This window comes from Ursus arctos, unplaced genomic scaffold, assembly GCF_023065955.2.
Source record: "Ursus arctos isolate Adak ecotype North America unplaced genomic scaffold, UrsArc2.0 scaffold_13, whole genome shotgun sequence".
In the NCBI taxonomy this organism is placed as follows: domain Eukaryota; kingdom Metazoa; phylum Chordata; class Mammalia; order Carnivora; family Ursidae; genus Ursus; species Ursus arctos.
In genome coordinates this window covers 52049402-52064677 of record NW_026622797.1, presented here as the reverse complement: position 1 = coordinate 52064677, position 15276 = coordinate 52049402, and the positions used below count along the sequence as shown (strand labels likewise).

The following is a 15276-nucleotide window of genomic DNA, read 5'->3' as shown; positions in this document are numbered from 1 at the left end:
GATATGAGCTAGTGAGAAAGAATAAGAAGTTTCTGGCCATATCTGTATTCCGATGGCAAGTTGCAGAAAATTTTGACCTAAGCAAAAGAATTTATAGACAAGCGTAGGTTAAAATTCCATAGCAGGGCTAGTTGCAGGCAGCTCTGGATTTAGGACTCACAGGGTATCAACAGAATGCAGGTTTTCTGCCTTTTTGTTTGTTTGGGTTTTGTTGTTGCTGTTGTTGTTGTTGTTGTTGTTTGTTTTTATTCCCAGCTTTCTGACCTGTCTCCTGCATTGTCAGCATTAATCCCAGGTTCCTGGGACTGCAAGAGGATGGTAGCCCCTTCAGCCCTGCATCCTCTCAGGGGTCCGGTATGGAGGAGAAAGGCAGAGCCTAGTTCCCAGGAGTAGCCACGAAAATTGCACAGCCTGTCCTAGGTTCTGCCTGGGACATGGTGCCCATCTCTGGAACAATCTCATAGCCATGAAAGAGGATGAAATGACTGGCCTAAGCGTGGCTCACCTGCTCCACCCTACAGTCAGAAGGGTATCCGTTTCACCAGCCCCTCAAAGACTGAGAGTGGGAGAGGGGTAGCCCCCGTCCATAAATATCTGGGACTGAGAGTGGGGGTTGGGGCAGTACCCCTGATAAATATCTGGCTTCTTATTCACTGGAAGGGCAGACATACACTGGTGTAGAAACAACAGAGGCCCACCAAGATGGTTATTGGAAGAGACTGGAACCAGGGTGCCTGGGGCGGCGGGGGTGGGGGGGGGAGTTAAAAGCTTACAAGCTAGAGAGGTCGGGAGCCTGAAAGAGAAAAGCTTCCTCTTTGCCCCCTTAGCCCTTGGGCTCCAGGCTGCTGGAAGCAGGTGCTGTGCTGTATCATTGCTTCATGATCAGCGTGCTTGGGGACCAGCAATGACTGAAGTCCATGAAATTTAGATACCACAGCGGTATCTTAAAAAGGTATCAGGTGGAGAATGGCTTTTAATGTGGATTCCAGGCCTCCAATTAGAGGCTTGTTCCACTTGCTAGATTTGGTGTGGGTTAATGCCCACTGACCTCTTGTCCCTATAGTGTTTCATCACTGTGATGAATGCTCAGGAGCAAATCCTCCCATCCCCGCCCTTTCTAACGGTACACAATGTCTATACCAATAGAGGTCTGCATTTTTTTTTCCAGATAAATTGCCAGGCCTGCCTTTCAATCTCTTCCAGTAGTGAGGGAGCAATCCAAGGAAAAAAGAAGACAACCCCAAGCACAGCAATGCTTCCAAACCCTCACTGGCTTGAAGAGCGCCTGACCGGCATCCCCCATAACGCCATTCCCCCTCCAGCAGCCTTTTTTCAGGGCGAGGTGAGACTTCCTTTTCTCTCCCTGTCCAGAAAACTTGGGGGACCCCAGACACCACTGGAAAATACCTTAAATATCTCTCAATCCATTCAATCCTCATCGGTTGCTCCTAAGCATCTTCTGACTTGACCCTGATCAGCCTAAGCCCCATGAAAGACTTCCCCCAGTAATTACGAGAACTCTCCCTGATTTTCAAAAATATGTGCACTTTTTAGTACCTTACATTTTTCTACAATAAGCATACCTCACTTTTACCACAAAAAAATAAAATAAAATAAAGTAAAATAAAATAAAATAAAATAAAATAAAATAAAATAAAATAAGTGTGGATATTCAAATTTTAAAGATTGCCACCAAGCTGCCCTCCCTTAGGAGTTCCAGCAACTGACTCGGAAGTCGCTGCTCACAGCATTTCAGGCTTTTTCTGTCACTACAGTTATATATAATAATAAAAAGAAAACATACGTGTGACTAATTTTAAAATGCAACATGGCGGATGGCTCTGGAAAGAATTCCCATCAGCTCTCTTCATACCCACATCCTCTTTGTGATGAATTCCCAGCCTTTTCAGCTAATCAGAGCATCCTCTTGCCTCTTTTCATGAAACAACTCAACTCACTTCCCTCAGTTTCACCTTCTCGGTGAGCTGGTCTTTTGAAGGGTAGAGATATTCTGGTAGATTCTTCCTCCTTCCCGCTCTCCCACCAGCCGGTTTCTTCACTTTCTCTGTGTCCCACTGCACTGAGGACACCTGTCGCTGACCTCATTCTCAGCTTTGTTTGTTTCCCTGATAAGATTACTGACCAGGTGCTATAATCTTGGGTTTGCCGAGCAATGGCGTCGGTGCAGTTCCTGTGACCTACACTCTGGACGGAGCCGACTTCATTATTCACGATGGGCTGCCGGTCCAGTTACCAGCAGGGTCCACCTCTGAGGCCAGACAGAAACCCGTTTAGCCAGTTTCCTGCTTTCGCCGAGCTGTTCCAAGATTGACACACACAGATTGACAAAAACACTGAGAGTGTCTGTGTTCCCAGGCATGAATCCCACCAGAACAAGACCCGGTCTGTTGCCGAACTCCGATTCTCATTTCCTCTCCCCCCTCCCACCCCCGACTCTGCCTTCCGCCCCGCCCCCACCTCCCTTTGCAGCAAAGCTATGGACCATCAAGTTTTAATGCAGTGTTGAGCTGTTGATTAAAACAGCGTGTTATTTTCTGAATGTCAAACAACATATGACAATAAAGCAGGCGGAACATATCAGGAAAACAAACGCGTGCTGCTTCAGCACTGGAGACAAACGCACAAATGGCTGAACTTGAGAGAGCTTCCACGTTCCCGAGAAGTCTTGGAGCATTAAAATTGATGACGGTGATTAGGTTGCCTTTCGGAGCAGCAAAGTCTGTATAAGCGAATCCTCCTGGGCTTAGCCGTTTTCAGCCCAGGCATATTAACTTGGCTCGCTGTGAGTCTGCTTTTGTGTCCACATGCGCAGTATTTAACCACCAGCGCGGCGGGCTCCAAATTAAAACCATATTTTGTTAGCACCGCATGTTCCAGCCTTGACAGTATTTATCAAAGGGGAAGCTGCTGGATTTATTGAAAGAAATGAACTTCACCAGGGTCTGGCAGGCCCAACCCTGAGAGGGAGTTGTGATTTTTTTTTTTTTTTTACCCTGCTTGCGGAGCGGTGCTGCCACTGTTGGCTCCAGGCTCTTTCCTTGCTTTGGGCTGTGATCGCTACTGTGACCTGTCCAGTGCCTGCCTCCCAACCGTCTGGGCCTCATGGGATGTCATCAGCTCCACAGCCATTTATTCTTCAAGGCCCCGTTTGTGTTCCCTTCTTTTCTGTGCAGTCTTCGCTACCTAAACCCAAAGTGTATTTTTCCTCCCCGATTTCTCTAGCCTTGCTCTGGCTGGGACTGTGGTGGAAATGCAGCGACCCAGGCCCCACCCCAGACATCCCCAATCTGCATTTCAGCAAAGATCCCCAGGGGATCCCAGTGCACACTGAAGTTTGAGAAGCACTGCTCTACCCCCGGGTAACTTTTCTACCAGTGGCTCTCACTGGAAGTCAGGTTAGGGGTTTTGGAAATGTCCACAGAATTTTGGGGGGGTTGTCACAATGGCGGGTGCTGAGCAGGCGCACTACTAGCAACAGTGAGCCGGGAAGGGACTGGACAGCCTGCAGCGGAGAGGACAGCCCCGTAGAAGGAAGAGTTGGTTCCTATGTCACGTGGCTTTCTAAGGTGCCGCCAGGCAGCCAGGTAGGTGAGAAACCTATTTTTTATGATCTGAGGCTAGAACCTAATTCTTCTTTACATAGAGACACTGAGTATTGCTTGCACAGTTTTAATATACACTGAATTGTCTAGGGAGTCAACTTCTGTGAAAAGTCAGGGAAGACTGCCTTTGTTTTGTTAAGAACTTCGCCTTTGTTCACAGTTTTGGAAACACACATTATCCGGGGCAATGCTGCTCACATAATTTCAGTCTCCAGGACAATCCCTCCGTAGCAGTCTGCCTTTGTAGCCATCCCAATAGCCGCAATTTTATATCTCACTACTTCATTATGTTTCTCGGTGTAAATGTGCCTGAGCATTTATATATTAGAATACATATGATTTTATTACCATTTGTTCTTCTTTTATTTCTTTGTTATATCAGAGTTAAGGAATTCATTATACTGTTGTTGAGTCATTTATATTATTTATATTATTCATGGATTCTATTTCAGGAAAATAAAGGAACCATTTGAAACTATTTGTTACAAGAAGAGAATGTTAGGTGTGATAGGGTTGGGAACCTTGGTTGTACATTCTTCAATTCTTCAATCGGCCCTTATTACATATTGTCTTGTAATCTTGGCTATATTTTTAAAAGACCATGCATAGTCTCCCCTACTAGATTATACATATCCAAGGGTAGGACTGTGTTTTATGACCTTGGTCTTCTAATCACCACTTAATGCACGTCTTGAGCAGCGGGTAATCGGTCCCATGGCTATTTGGACGACGGCTGCTCCCGGCGTGCCTTTCCTCAAATATTACCTCTTTCTTCCTGGGTGCAGAGCACTGGCAGCCTGGCTACAATGGCCATTAAGAAAGGGTTTGGGGGCGCCTGGCTGGCTGAGGTGGTAGAGAGTGTGACTCTTGATCTCTGGGTTGTAAGTCTGACCCCCCCATTAGGTGTAGCAATTACTTAAAAATAAAATCTGGGGTGCCTCAGTGGCTCAGTCGTTAAGTGTTGGACTCCTGGTTTCAGCTGAGGTCGTGATCTCACAGGAGGTGGGATCGAGCCCCATGTCAGGCTCTGCAATCATTGGGAGTCTGCTTGAAGAGTCTCTCCCCCTGCCCCTCCCCCCACTCATGTGCTCTTTCTCTCTTTCCCTCCCTCTAAAATAAAGAAATAAATCTTTAAAAAATAATAAAATCTGAAAGAAAGAGAGAAAGGAGGGAAGAAAGGAAGGAAGGAAGAGAGAGAGGAAGAAAGAAGGAAAAAAAGGAAGGAAGAAGGGATGAGATGATGGGGATTTCATGGAAGGAGGTTTTCACAGGGAAGAGTTGGGTTTTGGGGGTGCTAGAGCAGTCAGTGAAAAAGATCTTTCAGAAAGGGAAGCCAGGGGCTGAAATAAACTTGATCTTCATAACTTTGTCAAAAAGAGGCTGCCACCATTAACAACAAAAAACAATCCCACCAAAGTATCTTCCTGGAAAACAGACAACGCCCCAATTTCTTTGACTGCTCACTTCCTGTGGTCAGGTGAGAGGCCCTCAGGGGTCTTTAACCCACAGTCCTGCAAACAGCACCCTAACATACTCTCAAGGGAGCGTAGGCATGGGACTTGGGGAGGAGATGTGTTGTGATGAAAAACACTGGTGGGGCCTGAGCTGACCTAGGGGCAGGGGGAAGGAGGGAGGGTCAGCAGGAGAATTGATGAGGAAGGTGGGGTGTGGCCCAGAAGAAAAGGGACCACATGACATTAGACTTCTTTCTGCACCTTTGGACAGCAGCTCAGGGTCAACCAATGGGTGACTCGACTTCTTTCTAATCTCCTGTCAGTCTCCTCAAGGTCACAACTGCCAGTCTGAGACACATAAACAAGGCTGTGGAAATTTCTCTTTCTTCCAGCAGAGAAGACACTCAGTCTCCCCCCATGAACTTGTGAGCCTCGTGACACACTCAAGGAAAGCTGGATGATGTTTTTGTCTGGCTGCTGTGCAGGCTGTATTTGCCTCTGGGCTTAGTGGCTGAGTCAGTAAGATCTGGAACAATCTCTAAGAGCAGGGGACAAACTGGGCACCAGACAGAACATCAAAGCTGAGAAGAGCTTGCTCCAGCAACTTCCCTCTCAAGGTGTTTTCTTGTACCTCTCAATGACTTTTCCTGGAAAAGGAGGGAGCTGAAGAGAGGCACAGAGGTCACACTGGAAAGGAGTTCTAGAATCAAATTCTATCTATACATCTATAAACCACATGATTCACTGAATACCAACTGACATGCAGACACAGAAAGGAAAGCTCAATTAAACTAATGTGAGGGGGAAGGAAATTGTTCACTGAAGCCTGGAGGAGTACTGCCTGGCTGAGCGGGGCAGTCCAGGCCCGTCACGAAGAGGGTGAAAGTGCTCCTCTCCTATTGACCCAGGGCACATGGATACGGCTCCCTTCCTTGGGCCCCTCCAGGACACAGCAGCCCATCATGCCTTCAGAACGAACTCCATTTGTGCTAAAGGAGAACAGGGGAATGTTACTTTTGCTTAGAAGTCACCTTAACCAAGGAGAGCAAGGTAATCTAAAAATTCTGGTGCTAGAAGGGACTTTAGATCATCTCATTCACACTCATCATATTACAGGTAGGGAAACAGACACCTAGAAAGGAAAAGAGATTTGGATCACTGGTAAGTTCTCAGCAGAATTGAGTCTAACATATAGCTGACTCCTAGGCCCACCTTTCTCCCTTCCCCCTGTCGCCTCCCAGAGAATATGGTGGCTTCCTGGCTTATTGCGGTTTTCTGGAAGCCCTTGAGTTAACAGAGGTCACATTCACCTACCTTGATTTTCAGCCCCCTTGCTGCGGCTGGATGAGGCTACCACCCATTGAGCCTCATGGCTCAATGACCAGTGGGAAGGGAGTCCTTGCCCAAGGTCCATGGTGGACTGGGAGAGACAGACCTCAGATCCATAAACTTCTACCACTCCCTGCAGAACTCCATTTTCAAGTTTAGGGGGGAGGAAGGGAAACTCTTAGTGGACCCAAAGGTCATTCAGCAGAAGCTAAGTCCAGCATGGGTGTGAGCGGTTGCAAACAGAACTCTTGGGCTGTGGTTGGCTCTGCATCCAGAAGTTATAATCCAACCATAGAAAATCGCAGTAACTTGAGTACCGGGTCATTAAAATAAAAACTTAAAAAAAAAAAAAGAAGGAGAAAGAAAATAGTAGTAACCTGCCAGGGTTGTACCTAGGTGAATGCTGTATGTCTCCACCCTGACAAGCCTGCTGCCACGTGGAGCTGTTGCCCTAAACGCAAGTCTCAGCTCATGCCTAATGTCATCAAATGCAGGGGACTTTGTTAGATAGTAGACAAAAGTAATCTTTAAAAAACTCATTTGTGGTTCAGAAGAGATTCCTCTCTTTTCTTCCTGCAACCTTTCCCCCAACCCCCAACAAAAATCAGCAGAAACACCCAGGCAAGAGGAGCTGCTGTCTTAGGCCCTGTCCTACCCTTAAGGTGGACCTATCTGGTCCTCCTCGGGGGGCACCCTTTCTCCCACAGAGTGATGAGTCACGGGGCCCAGGAAACGTATCCACCCGAAGCCCATATCTCACCTTCCAGAACATTCTTTGATACTCAGGCTCCCAGAATTCCCTGACCAAGGGTCCTGAACCCATCTCCAGATTCTGCACAGGCCTCTCCTTGGGGTCTGAGTACTGAGGATGGAATATCCCACGGCTGTGCTCAACCCTAGGCCTAAGGGGACAATTCTTCATAGAGAATTGGACATATGGGCTAGGGTGTCTTTAATGTGTGAGATAGATGGGCAGAGAAAGGGAACTTCAGGGAACAGGCAGAACTGTGAGGGGTCCAAGAATTCTTTATTCACACTTGGCATTCTAGGTCCCTCTGAAGTTACGTAATTTCAAGGCAAGAGGATAGAAAATATTCTATATTATAGTTTTTTTAAGCCAGATTTACAGCTTTTAAATATTTAGATATGTGGTATATGGGTCTCCATGTTCACTCTTGCCCCAGCCTCAAACGTTGGAGGCAGGCTTTTTGAAGCACACACAGAAACGGGGTTCCTATGGTTAGATGGTGGAGAGAGAGGGGAGAGAGGTCTTATCCTTTGAGACATCACACCAGTGGGCTCTAACCCTCAGCCCTACACTGACAGCATAATTATCAGGCTTGCTGATTTTTATTCTTATTCATATGGGACAGTTTGTCCTATCATATTACTCCTAACCAAACACATACCAAGAAATCTTCAGGTTCTACTAAATCAAAAATTATTTCCAATACTTTTTATGCAAATAAAGCACCCTAAATTGTTGACAGAGACTAGAAGGAGTTTACTTGTTTTATCCATGAGTTAAACCACCCCAAAGAGTTAGAGTAGGTTAGGATTAACTTCTTCACACACACATTAGTTTCACATGTACAATGTAATGATCGTATGTATTGCAAAATGATCACCACAATTACATTACTCATGATAGAGTATTAAAAAATAAATGGCCAAGAATACAGCATACCAGCCAGACTCCCAGGGCTCCTGAATGTTCCTTAACTGGATACACCTAGGATGGCATTGTGGGCAGTAGCCCCTGCGGTGAGGAATTAGCCGAAGCCCAGGAGCCCAAAACAAAGGGCCTCCCTGGCTTTTATCTTCTCCCCACTGAAAGGGCCATGCTAGCCCCCAAAGACAATTTATATCACGACATCAGGCAATAATTTCACAAGCACCTCTCCCAGGCCTATATCCAGATTTGGAATTCCAAAATACTTACTGCACAATATTTATGCAATGTTTCTTTTCTCTTTGCCAATGCTACATGTTAAGAACTTCCCTTTGTCTGCTCTTACGTTGCAGGACTTAAGAATTTTCTATTCACATCCACTTAGGGGCTTTCCATGGGCCAGCCTGGCCATGATCCACCACATTCTTATTTTCCAACTCTTTCCTTATGCTTCGCATAAACTTGGGATACCCTAATAATTGTTTTTCAACATTCTTGAGAATTCATAGGAATGGACCATTAAACCCAAAAGGCAGGATCAGTACTGACAGCTATGACATTAAAAACCCCACGGTTCTGGAGCGCGTGGTTGGCGCAGTTGGTTAAGTTAGTATCCCACTCTTGATTTCAGTTCAGGTCTTGATCTCAGGGTCATGAGTTCAAGCCCCACGTTGGGCTCCACACTGGGCATGGAGCCTACTTAGAAAAAAAAAAATCCCAGGGTTCTAGCTAAAATCCTCTAGGAATTCAATTAGAATTCCAGGTAAATTAACTGGAAGAAAATCTTTTTCATGTAGCAATACACAATAGCAGGTACAAACCTTAGTCTACAGATATGTACATTTTTCTCTATTTTTCTATAACACACTCAGTTTCCATTTTAGCCTTCATTTCGCCAGAGGCATCAGAACTTTATCTCAATTAGTTCATGGCTATATCTTTGTTCCAGTGCACTAAGGGGTGTGCGTGTGCGTGTGTGTGTGTGTGTGTCTGCATGTGCCTCTGTGCATTTGAGCACCTCTAGTCTTCTCTTCTCTTTATTCTTTTTTTTAAAGGTATAATTGACATACATTATATTAGTTTCACATGTACAACGTAATGATTGTATGCATTGCAAAATGATCACCACAATTAGTCTAGTTAACCTCCATCAACACACACAGTGACAGGATTATTTTCTTGTGATGAGAACTTTTTTTTTAAGAATTTAAATATTTATTTATTTATTTATTTATTTGAGAGAGAGAATGCGAGCAGGGGAGGGGTAGAGGGAGAGGGAGAAAAGCTTCAGCAGACTGCCACTGAGCACAGCCCAACATGGGGCTCAATCCCACCACCCTGAGATCATGACCTGAGCTGAAACCAAGAATCAGACACTTAACCGACTGAGCCACACCAGGTGCCCTGTGATGAGAACTTTTAAGATCTACACTTTTAGCAACTTTCAAATATGCAATACAGTATTATTAACTGTAGTCGTCAAAGTGTACGTTACATCCCTGTGACTTATTTATTTTATAATTGGAAGTCTGTACCGCCTTCACCCATTTCAACCCCCCCCCACACACCTCTGGCAACCACTAATCTATTTTCTGTATCTATGAGCTTAGCTGTTACGTTTTTTGGGTTTTTTTATTCCACCTGTAAATGAGCTCATGTGGTATGTGTCTTTCTCTGTCTGATGTTCACTTAGCATAATATGAGGGCCTCTAGACTTCACTTATCTGTCCACATTGGCGTCTGCTGAGGCACCATTGTCCATGCCCAGGGCAGCTGAGCTGGCCCTCACTTCCACCTACTAAGCCCATTAAAAGCCAGCCATTCTTTTCTTTCCCTCTTGGCAGCATGGGAGTTGTTCTGTTGCTCCCAATCCATGCTGCGGCTGGAGAACTTTGTGCGGCTTTCTCTACAGCCCTGCCTGCCCAGGCATACCCCAAATGCATTTCTCTACGGTCTTGCCACCTTCCTGGGGCTCTGCCCTGGAAGTAAGAAACAGGTCCCCCTCTCTCCCTTTTCAGACTAATTGATGGATTCCATCAATGGGTTCCATTCCCATGCACCTGGAACATAAGATCCCACCTGCAAGAATCCCTTAATGGCTATACAGTTTTACTTACCCTCTAAGCCATCTCCTCCACCAGAGAAACGCAGGGTCTGGGGACAAGGACCTTCAAATGAAGCATCACGTATTCCCAAATCTCTGGTGTATATGGGCTCCTTCCTTCACTCTCAGGGCTTAGGCTTGAGAAACTCAAAAGCCAGCAAAATGGGCCTGTTTATCTCTGTTCTCCGTTGAGCATCCTTCACTGAGGCAATGAGCACATGTTAACCTGCTCAAAGCAGCAAAGAGAGGAAAGGTGGGTGAGAGGGTTAGGAAAGAGTTTTAGGAAGAGAAAGTTCAAAATTAATACCCAACCATAATAATAGCAGAGCTTTAAGTGTTTCCATATTGCCTTTGACAGAATTCTCTTTCTAGAACACAAATAGGATTATCTGACTGTTCTTTTTCCAGTCCTCCGATGGCTCCTCGTTGCCCACACTGGCAATACAAGATCCTCTCCATCTGAGACCTGAGGGGCCAGAATCATTGAACTATTTGTCTGGGAAATCTATCATTTGCATGTGCAGAGAAAGAAAATATTCGTGTGGAATATCCAACCCCTGAAGCATCAGGGCCTGGGAATAAAACTAACAATTTTCCAAACATCTCCAAACCCTGATTCTGACCCTGACTTGAGCAAAACTTCTGATATAATTTTGGAAGATCTTGTTTCATTTCTTAAATCAAATATCCTTCTGCCTCTTGCACCACAGCTGCTCTGCACCAGCCCAACGAGAACAAGAGCAACAGGAAAAACACCATGAGAACAGTTTCAATGCCAGCTGCTCTCCTCCTTTCTTCCTGCCAGACCCCGGGTCCTCTTCTCCAAACCAGGGCTTAAATACCTCCTTCAAGAAGTCTTCCTCTGCATCTCTGACCCTGTCCTAATCACACCATGGTTCGTGTGAGTAACATAGGTCCTGTCTATTACAGTTAAATGTGCTCATGTTGGCTTTTCCTGTCTTTTTTATTACCCTATAAACTCTCATGGAGAAAGTCTGTACACCCCCCCCCCCAATCTTGGCCGCTCCCTAACCACTTAGCACAAAGGTCTGCACAGAGGAAACTTAATAATTTTTGCAGTTCAATTTCTGGGTCTCCACCCCAGCTCCTGGGTAATCATTTATCAGCAAACAAATCAGTTTTCAGAAAAACAGCCAAGGTTTCCAGACTGGATCATTTGTATTTCCACCGCTGGAAAAAAATATACACACCTCTTGACTTGCAAAGAGGAATTTCAGTAGAGATCTGTGGTCGCGGCATCACTGGCAGATCTTGCTGAGAGTTTTGACACTTGTAACTCTTTGACCTGGAAGGATGAATCAACTTTTATTTTGAATCATGTGTTCCCCTAGGTTCCTTTAGCCTAAGACATCAAAGTCAGACAATGCGATCCCCATAATACTGGCAACAACAACAACAGCACCAAAATGCATATAGTCTCCGGCTGGGCATCCACTGACATCATTCCTGAAAGCCAAGTACCACCTCACACCCTGCAGCATCCAGGATGGGCTCAGAGGGGCCCAGAGGCTGTGGCTGCCTTGCCCGTTCCAGGCATGGCCCTATCCCCTGCCAGAGCTGCTTCTCTCTGCCAGTGGCCGATGTTTCCACTGATGCCCAGAGCCTGCCTCTGCCGCTGATGCCCAAGCCTCTGTCTGACCTCCAGGTCTAGGCCTGTGGGGCAGCTGAGAATGGAGGAATGGTCTCTCCCTGGCTTCCTTCCGTTGCCTACTCCCAGGTGGGCAACTTCACCAGGCAGCCCAGACTGGGAAGCTTTTTGAGGGATGGGACATTCTGTCTCAGGGTCCCCACACCTAGTACCCTACTCCTTCAGGGGATAAGATGTCCATCAGCTAGAGATTAAGCCAGCTCTGTGTCCTCCCGGAGCACAGAAGGGGCCCTGCGGAGCCCTTGCCTCCCACAGGCCCTCTGCAGCAGGCATCCTGTGAAACACTCGCTGGACACAGACAACCAGTGCTCCGGGCGTAGCGTCTCGGGTGGAGCAGAGGGACAGGAACTGGCCGGTCTGACCACTAGCCTGTCCTGGAGGAGGCAGCCAAGAGGAAGGGGCCCTGGGCGAGGGCACCACACCCCAGTGTCAGGGCTGGGAGTGAGTGGGACCCCAGGAGTGTGCCAGACTTCGAGGGGCCACACCAGCGTGGAGGCTGAACTCAGAGGAACCTCCTGCGGGTTGCCCTGCCCTTTACCCTGCCGCGGGTGCGTGTGCCTCCCGTCCTCTCCGCCCACTGCTGAGCTTCTGCTCTTCCTCTGTCCGTTCTTGCTTGTATGAAAGTCCTGGCCAACATCTCTGTGTGTCTTTTGTAAGCACCGAATCTCATCCATAACACTCTTCAGTGTCACATTCACTTTCAGTTTGACCCTCGAAATTCTTTTCCTTGCCCTCATGGTCATTCCCTTCCCTCCCACCCACTCCCAGCCTCTCCCCGGAGGAAACCACGAGCCGTGCATTTGAGCTGCCCTCATCAGTCCCTTCCCCAAGTTTCCAGGGCCATATGACCGTCTGTGATCTCCTGTGGGGTCATCACCCAGTTCAAACACTTGACCAACAGTCCACGGTAGCTGTGGCTTCCACTCTCCGCATTCATCCTGGGCTAGGGCAGACCTGGCTGATTTCAGAGCACCGAGATTCTTCCCTGCCATCCACAGTAAGAGAGGACCAGTCACAGCAGAGGTGAAAGTTCTGATGGACAGTCCTCATCTCCCTCTGGCCAAGAGGGGGTACCCAGTGGGGATCCACTACCTAGCAGGAGAGAAAACAAGGCTGAATGTCCCCAGAAGTTATGAAGCCAAAGAAAAATACTAATGAGCAGGCATTGAGCTCCGAGCCCTGTGCTAAGTGAGTATGCTCACTGAATCACCACCATAATCCTGGATGTGAAATGCAATTACTATCCTCACAGGCTCAGAATGGCTCCATAATTCGTCCATGATCACACAGGCCAAATTGGAGAGGAGAATGGCTGCATGCATCTCCCCTCCTGTAATTAGGTAGGACGGGCTCCAGGAACTGGATGAAAAAAAAAGCAGGACCTGCTTGGCATAATAAAATAACGGAGATCTGCTAAACTGGCCCAAGAACTCCAAGAAAGAGAACAGTTGCTGAAGAGAGAGGAGGCCACCCGGGGAAGAGAGAGCAGGATTTGATACTTACAATGACCTGTTAGAAACTTGTCTGGTGCTGACTTACTGGCATGTTCTCGTGCTGGATTAGACAGAACCATACTTCCCTTCTGCTACCTCCGTGAAAGTCAGCTGGACGTGCTGACACCACCTACCATAACATTAATGAACAGATGTAGGTGTTGCTTGGAGAACAAGAAAAGGGAGTGATGTCTACCATGACGGGAAGGAGGGTAGAAAGATGGCAGTAGCCATGACTGGCAGGACAATGTTGGACCACTCAAGAATTTGACCTGACCAGGAACTGGAGGGAGGCCATGCAAATGTAAATGTCTCAGGAATCTTTGAACACGCTGGCAGGAAGCTTAATTCCCCCTGTAATTTGGGTTGGAGGCCTGAGTCATTTGAAAAGGATGTTAAAGAAAAGCATGATTCCCAGTAAGCTGAAGGATTTGGAAAGCCTCTGTTTTGCCTCATACAATTCTCCCAATGGAGTAAATAGCTCATCTTCTCCAAGTCATTTAAGAGGTCTGGAAGCAAAAGCCAGGGCCCTGACACAGGCTGTGACTGGCTTTTCTCGAACAGAGAAATTCCACCTGCCTTCCAACTCCATCCATTTCTGCATAGAGCTTGGTCAAAGGCTCTTCTTCGTGTGGAATTTCCTATTCTATCTTATTCCCCATGCCAGGGCAATCTAAACCTCTTTCCTGGAGAATTGCAGTGTTACAAGTCCTAACTCTGAAGTCAGGCAGCCTAATTCTATGACTTAAATTTCACTGGGATTCAGTTTCCTTATTTGTAAAATGGGTGATATTAATGATATTAATGCCTATTTCATAGGGGGAGGGGGTTGTAAGGATTAAGGGGGAAAGAAAGAAAAGAAAAAAGGAAAAGTATTTAGCATATAGTTAGCTTGCAAGAAAAACTAATTGTATTCTTTTTATGGTTTTGCCTCACTTAAAATGGACATAGATTGTTTTTCTTAAAATCTAGAAACTGAAGACAAATTTCAAATTAACTTGCACTGTGCAACACATAAACATTATTAAAGTTATCAAAAGATAAGTATATGCATTTAAAGGACTAGTAAATCCTGACAGGTTATTTTCTCTATTATATCATTTCAATATAGATTTACATTGTTAAGTAGTGTTCCCAAAACTTTCATAACTTATTAATTAAGTACTTTGATAGTCTGAAGACATAATTTAAGAAAATAACCAACTATAATCTAGCTGTCTGCATATTTTGACACATTATCATTACTTGACATATTTTTAAATTAACAGTGCTTATTTTATCTCTAATGACAAAACTCAGTCTGTTTATTGTAGAACATTTTAAAATAAAAAACATAAAAGAGAAAATGAAAATTGCCTGTACTCCCACCATCTAGAGATATTCACTATTAACACTTTGATGTATCTCCTCTTTTAAAAAATTACTCATCAAGGGGTGCCTGGGTGGCTCAGTCAGTTAAGCATCTGCCTTCAGCTCAGGTCATGATCCCAGGGTCCTGGGATCCAGCCCAGCATTGGGCTCCCCACTGAGCCAGGGGGAGCCTGCTTCTCCCTCTCCCTCTGCCTGCCGCTCCCCTGCTTGTGTTCTCTCTGTCAAATAAATAAAAATTTTTTATAAATTACTCATCGGAATAAACCCACTTTCACTGAATATTATATAATGAAAATTTTCTATTTCATTATGGCTTTAAAACACAACATCCGTTCTTGTATAATATTCCGCAATACATCTATAACATAATTTACATAACCATTTTCATATCTATCTGTATAGCTATAAACACAATTGAAGTATTTTTATTTTATATACACAGAGCTGGCATTGTTTCTGTGGTAAGGTCATATATTGGATGATCCATTCAAGGAAGTTCACTGTGTCCAACTTAATGACGGGAACACTGGCAGGACATACTGATGCTGTATTTCCGGGTCA

General features: G+C 45.8%; 1 long non-coding RNA gene across 1 annotated transcript in view; it reads right to left on the bottom strand.

The window, feature by feature from the left end:
* The window catches only part of LOC130543553 (uncharacterized), a 34900-nt gene extending 22558 nt beyond the window's left edge, over positions 1 to 12342 (bottom strand). The window contains exons 1-2 of the long non-coding RNA XR_008958992.1: positions 11394 to 12342; positions 10196 to 10408 (exon numbers count right to left, since the gene is read on the bottom strand). This is a non-coding gene — a long non-coding RNA (uncharacterized LOC130543553). The remainder of the gene's footprint in view (positions 1 to 10195; positions 10409 to 11393) is intronic.
* Between the last annotated feature and the right edge of the window lie 2934 nt (positions 12343 to 15276).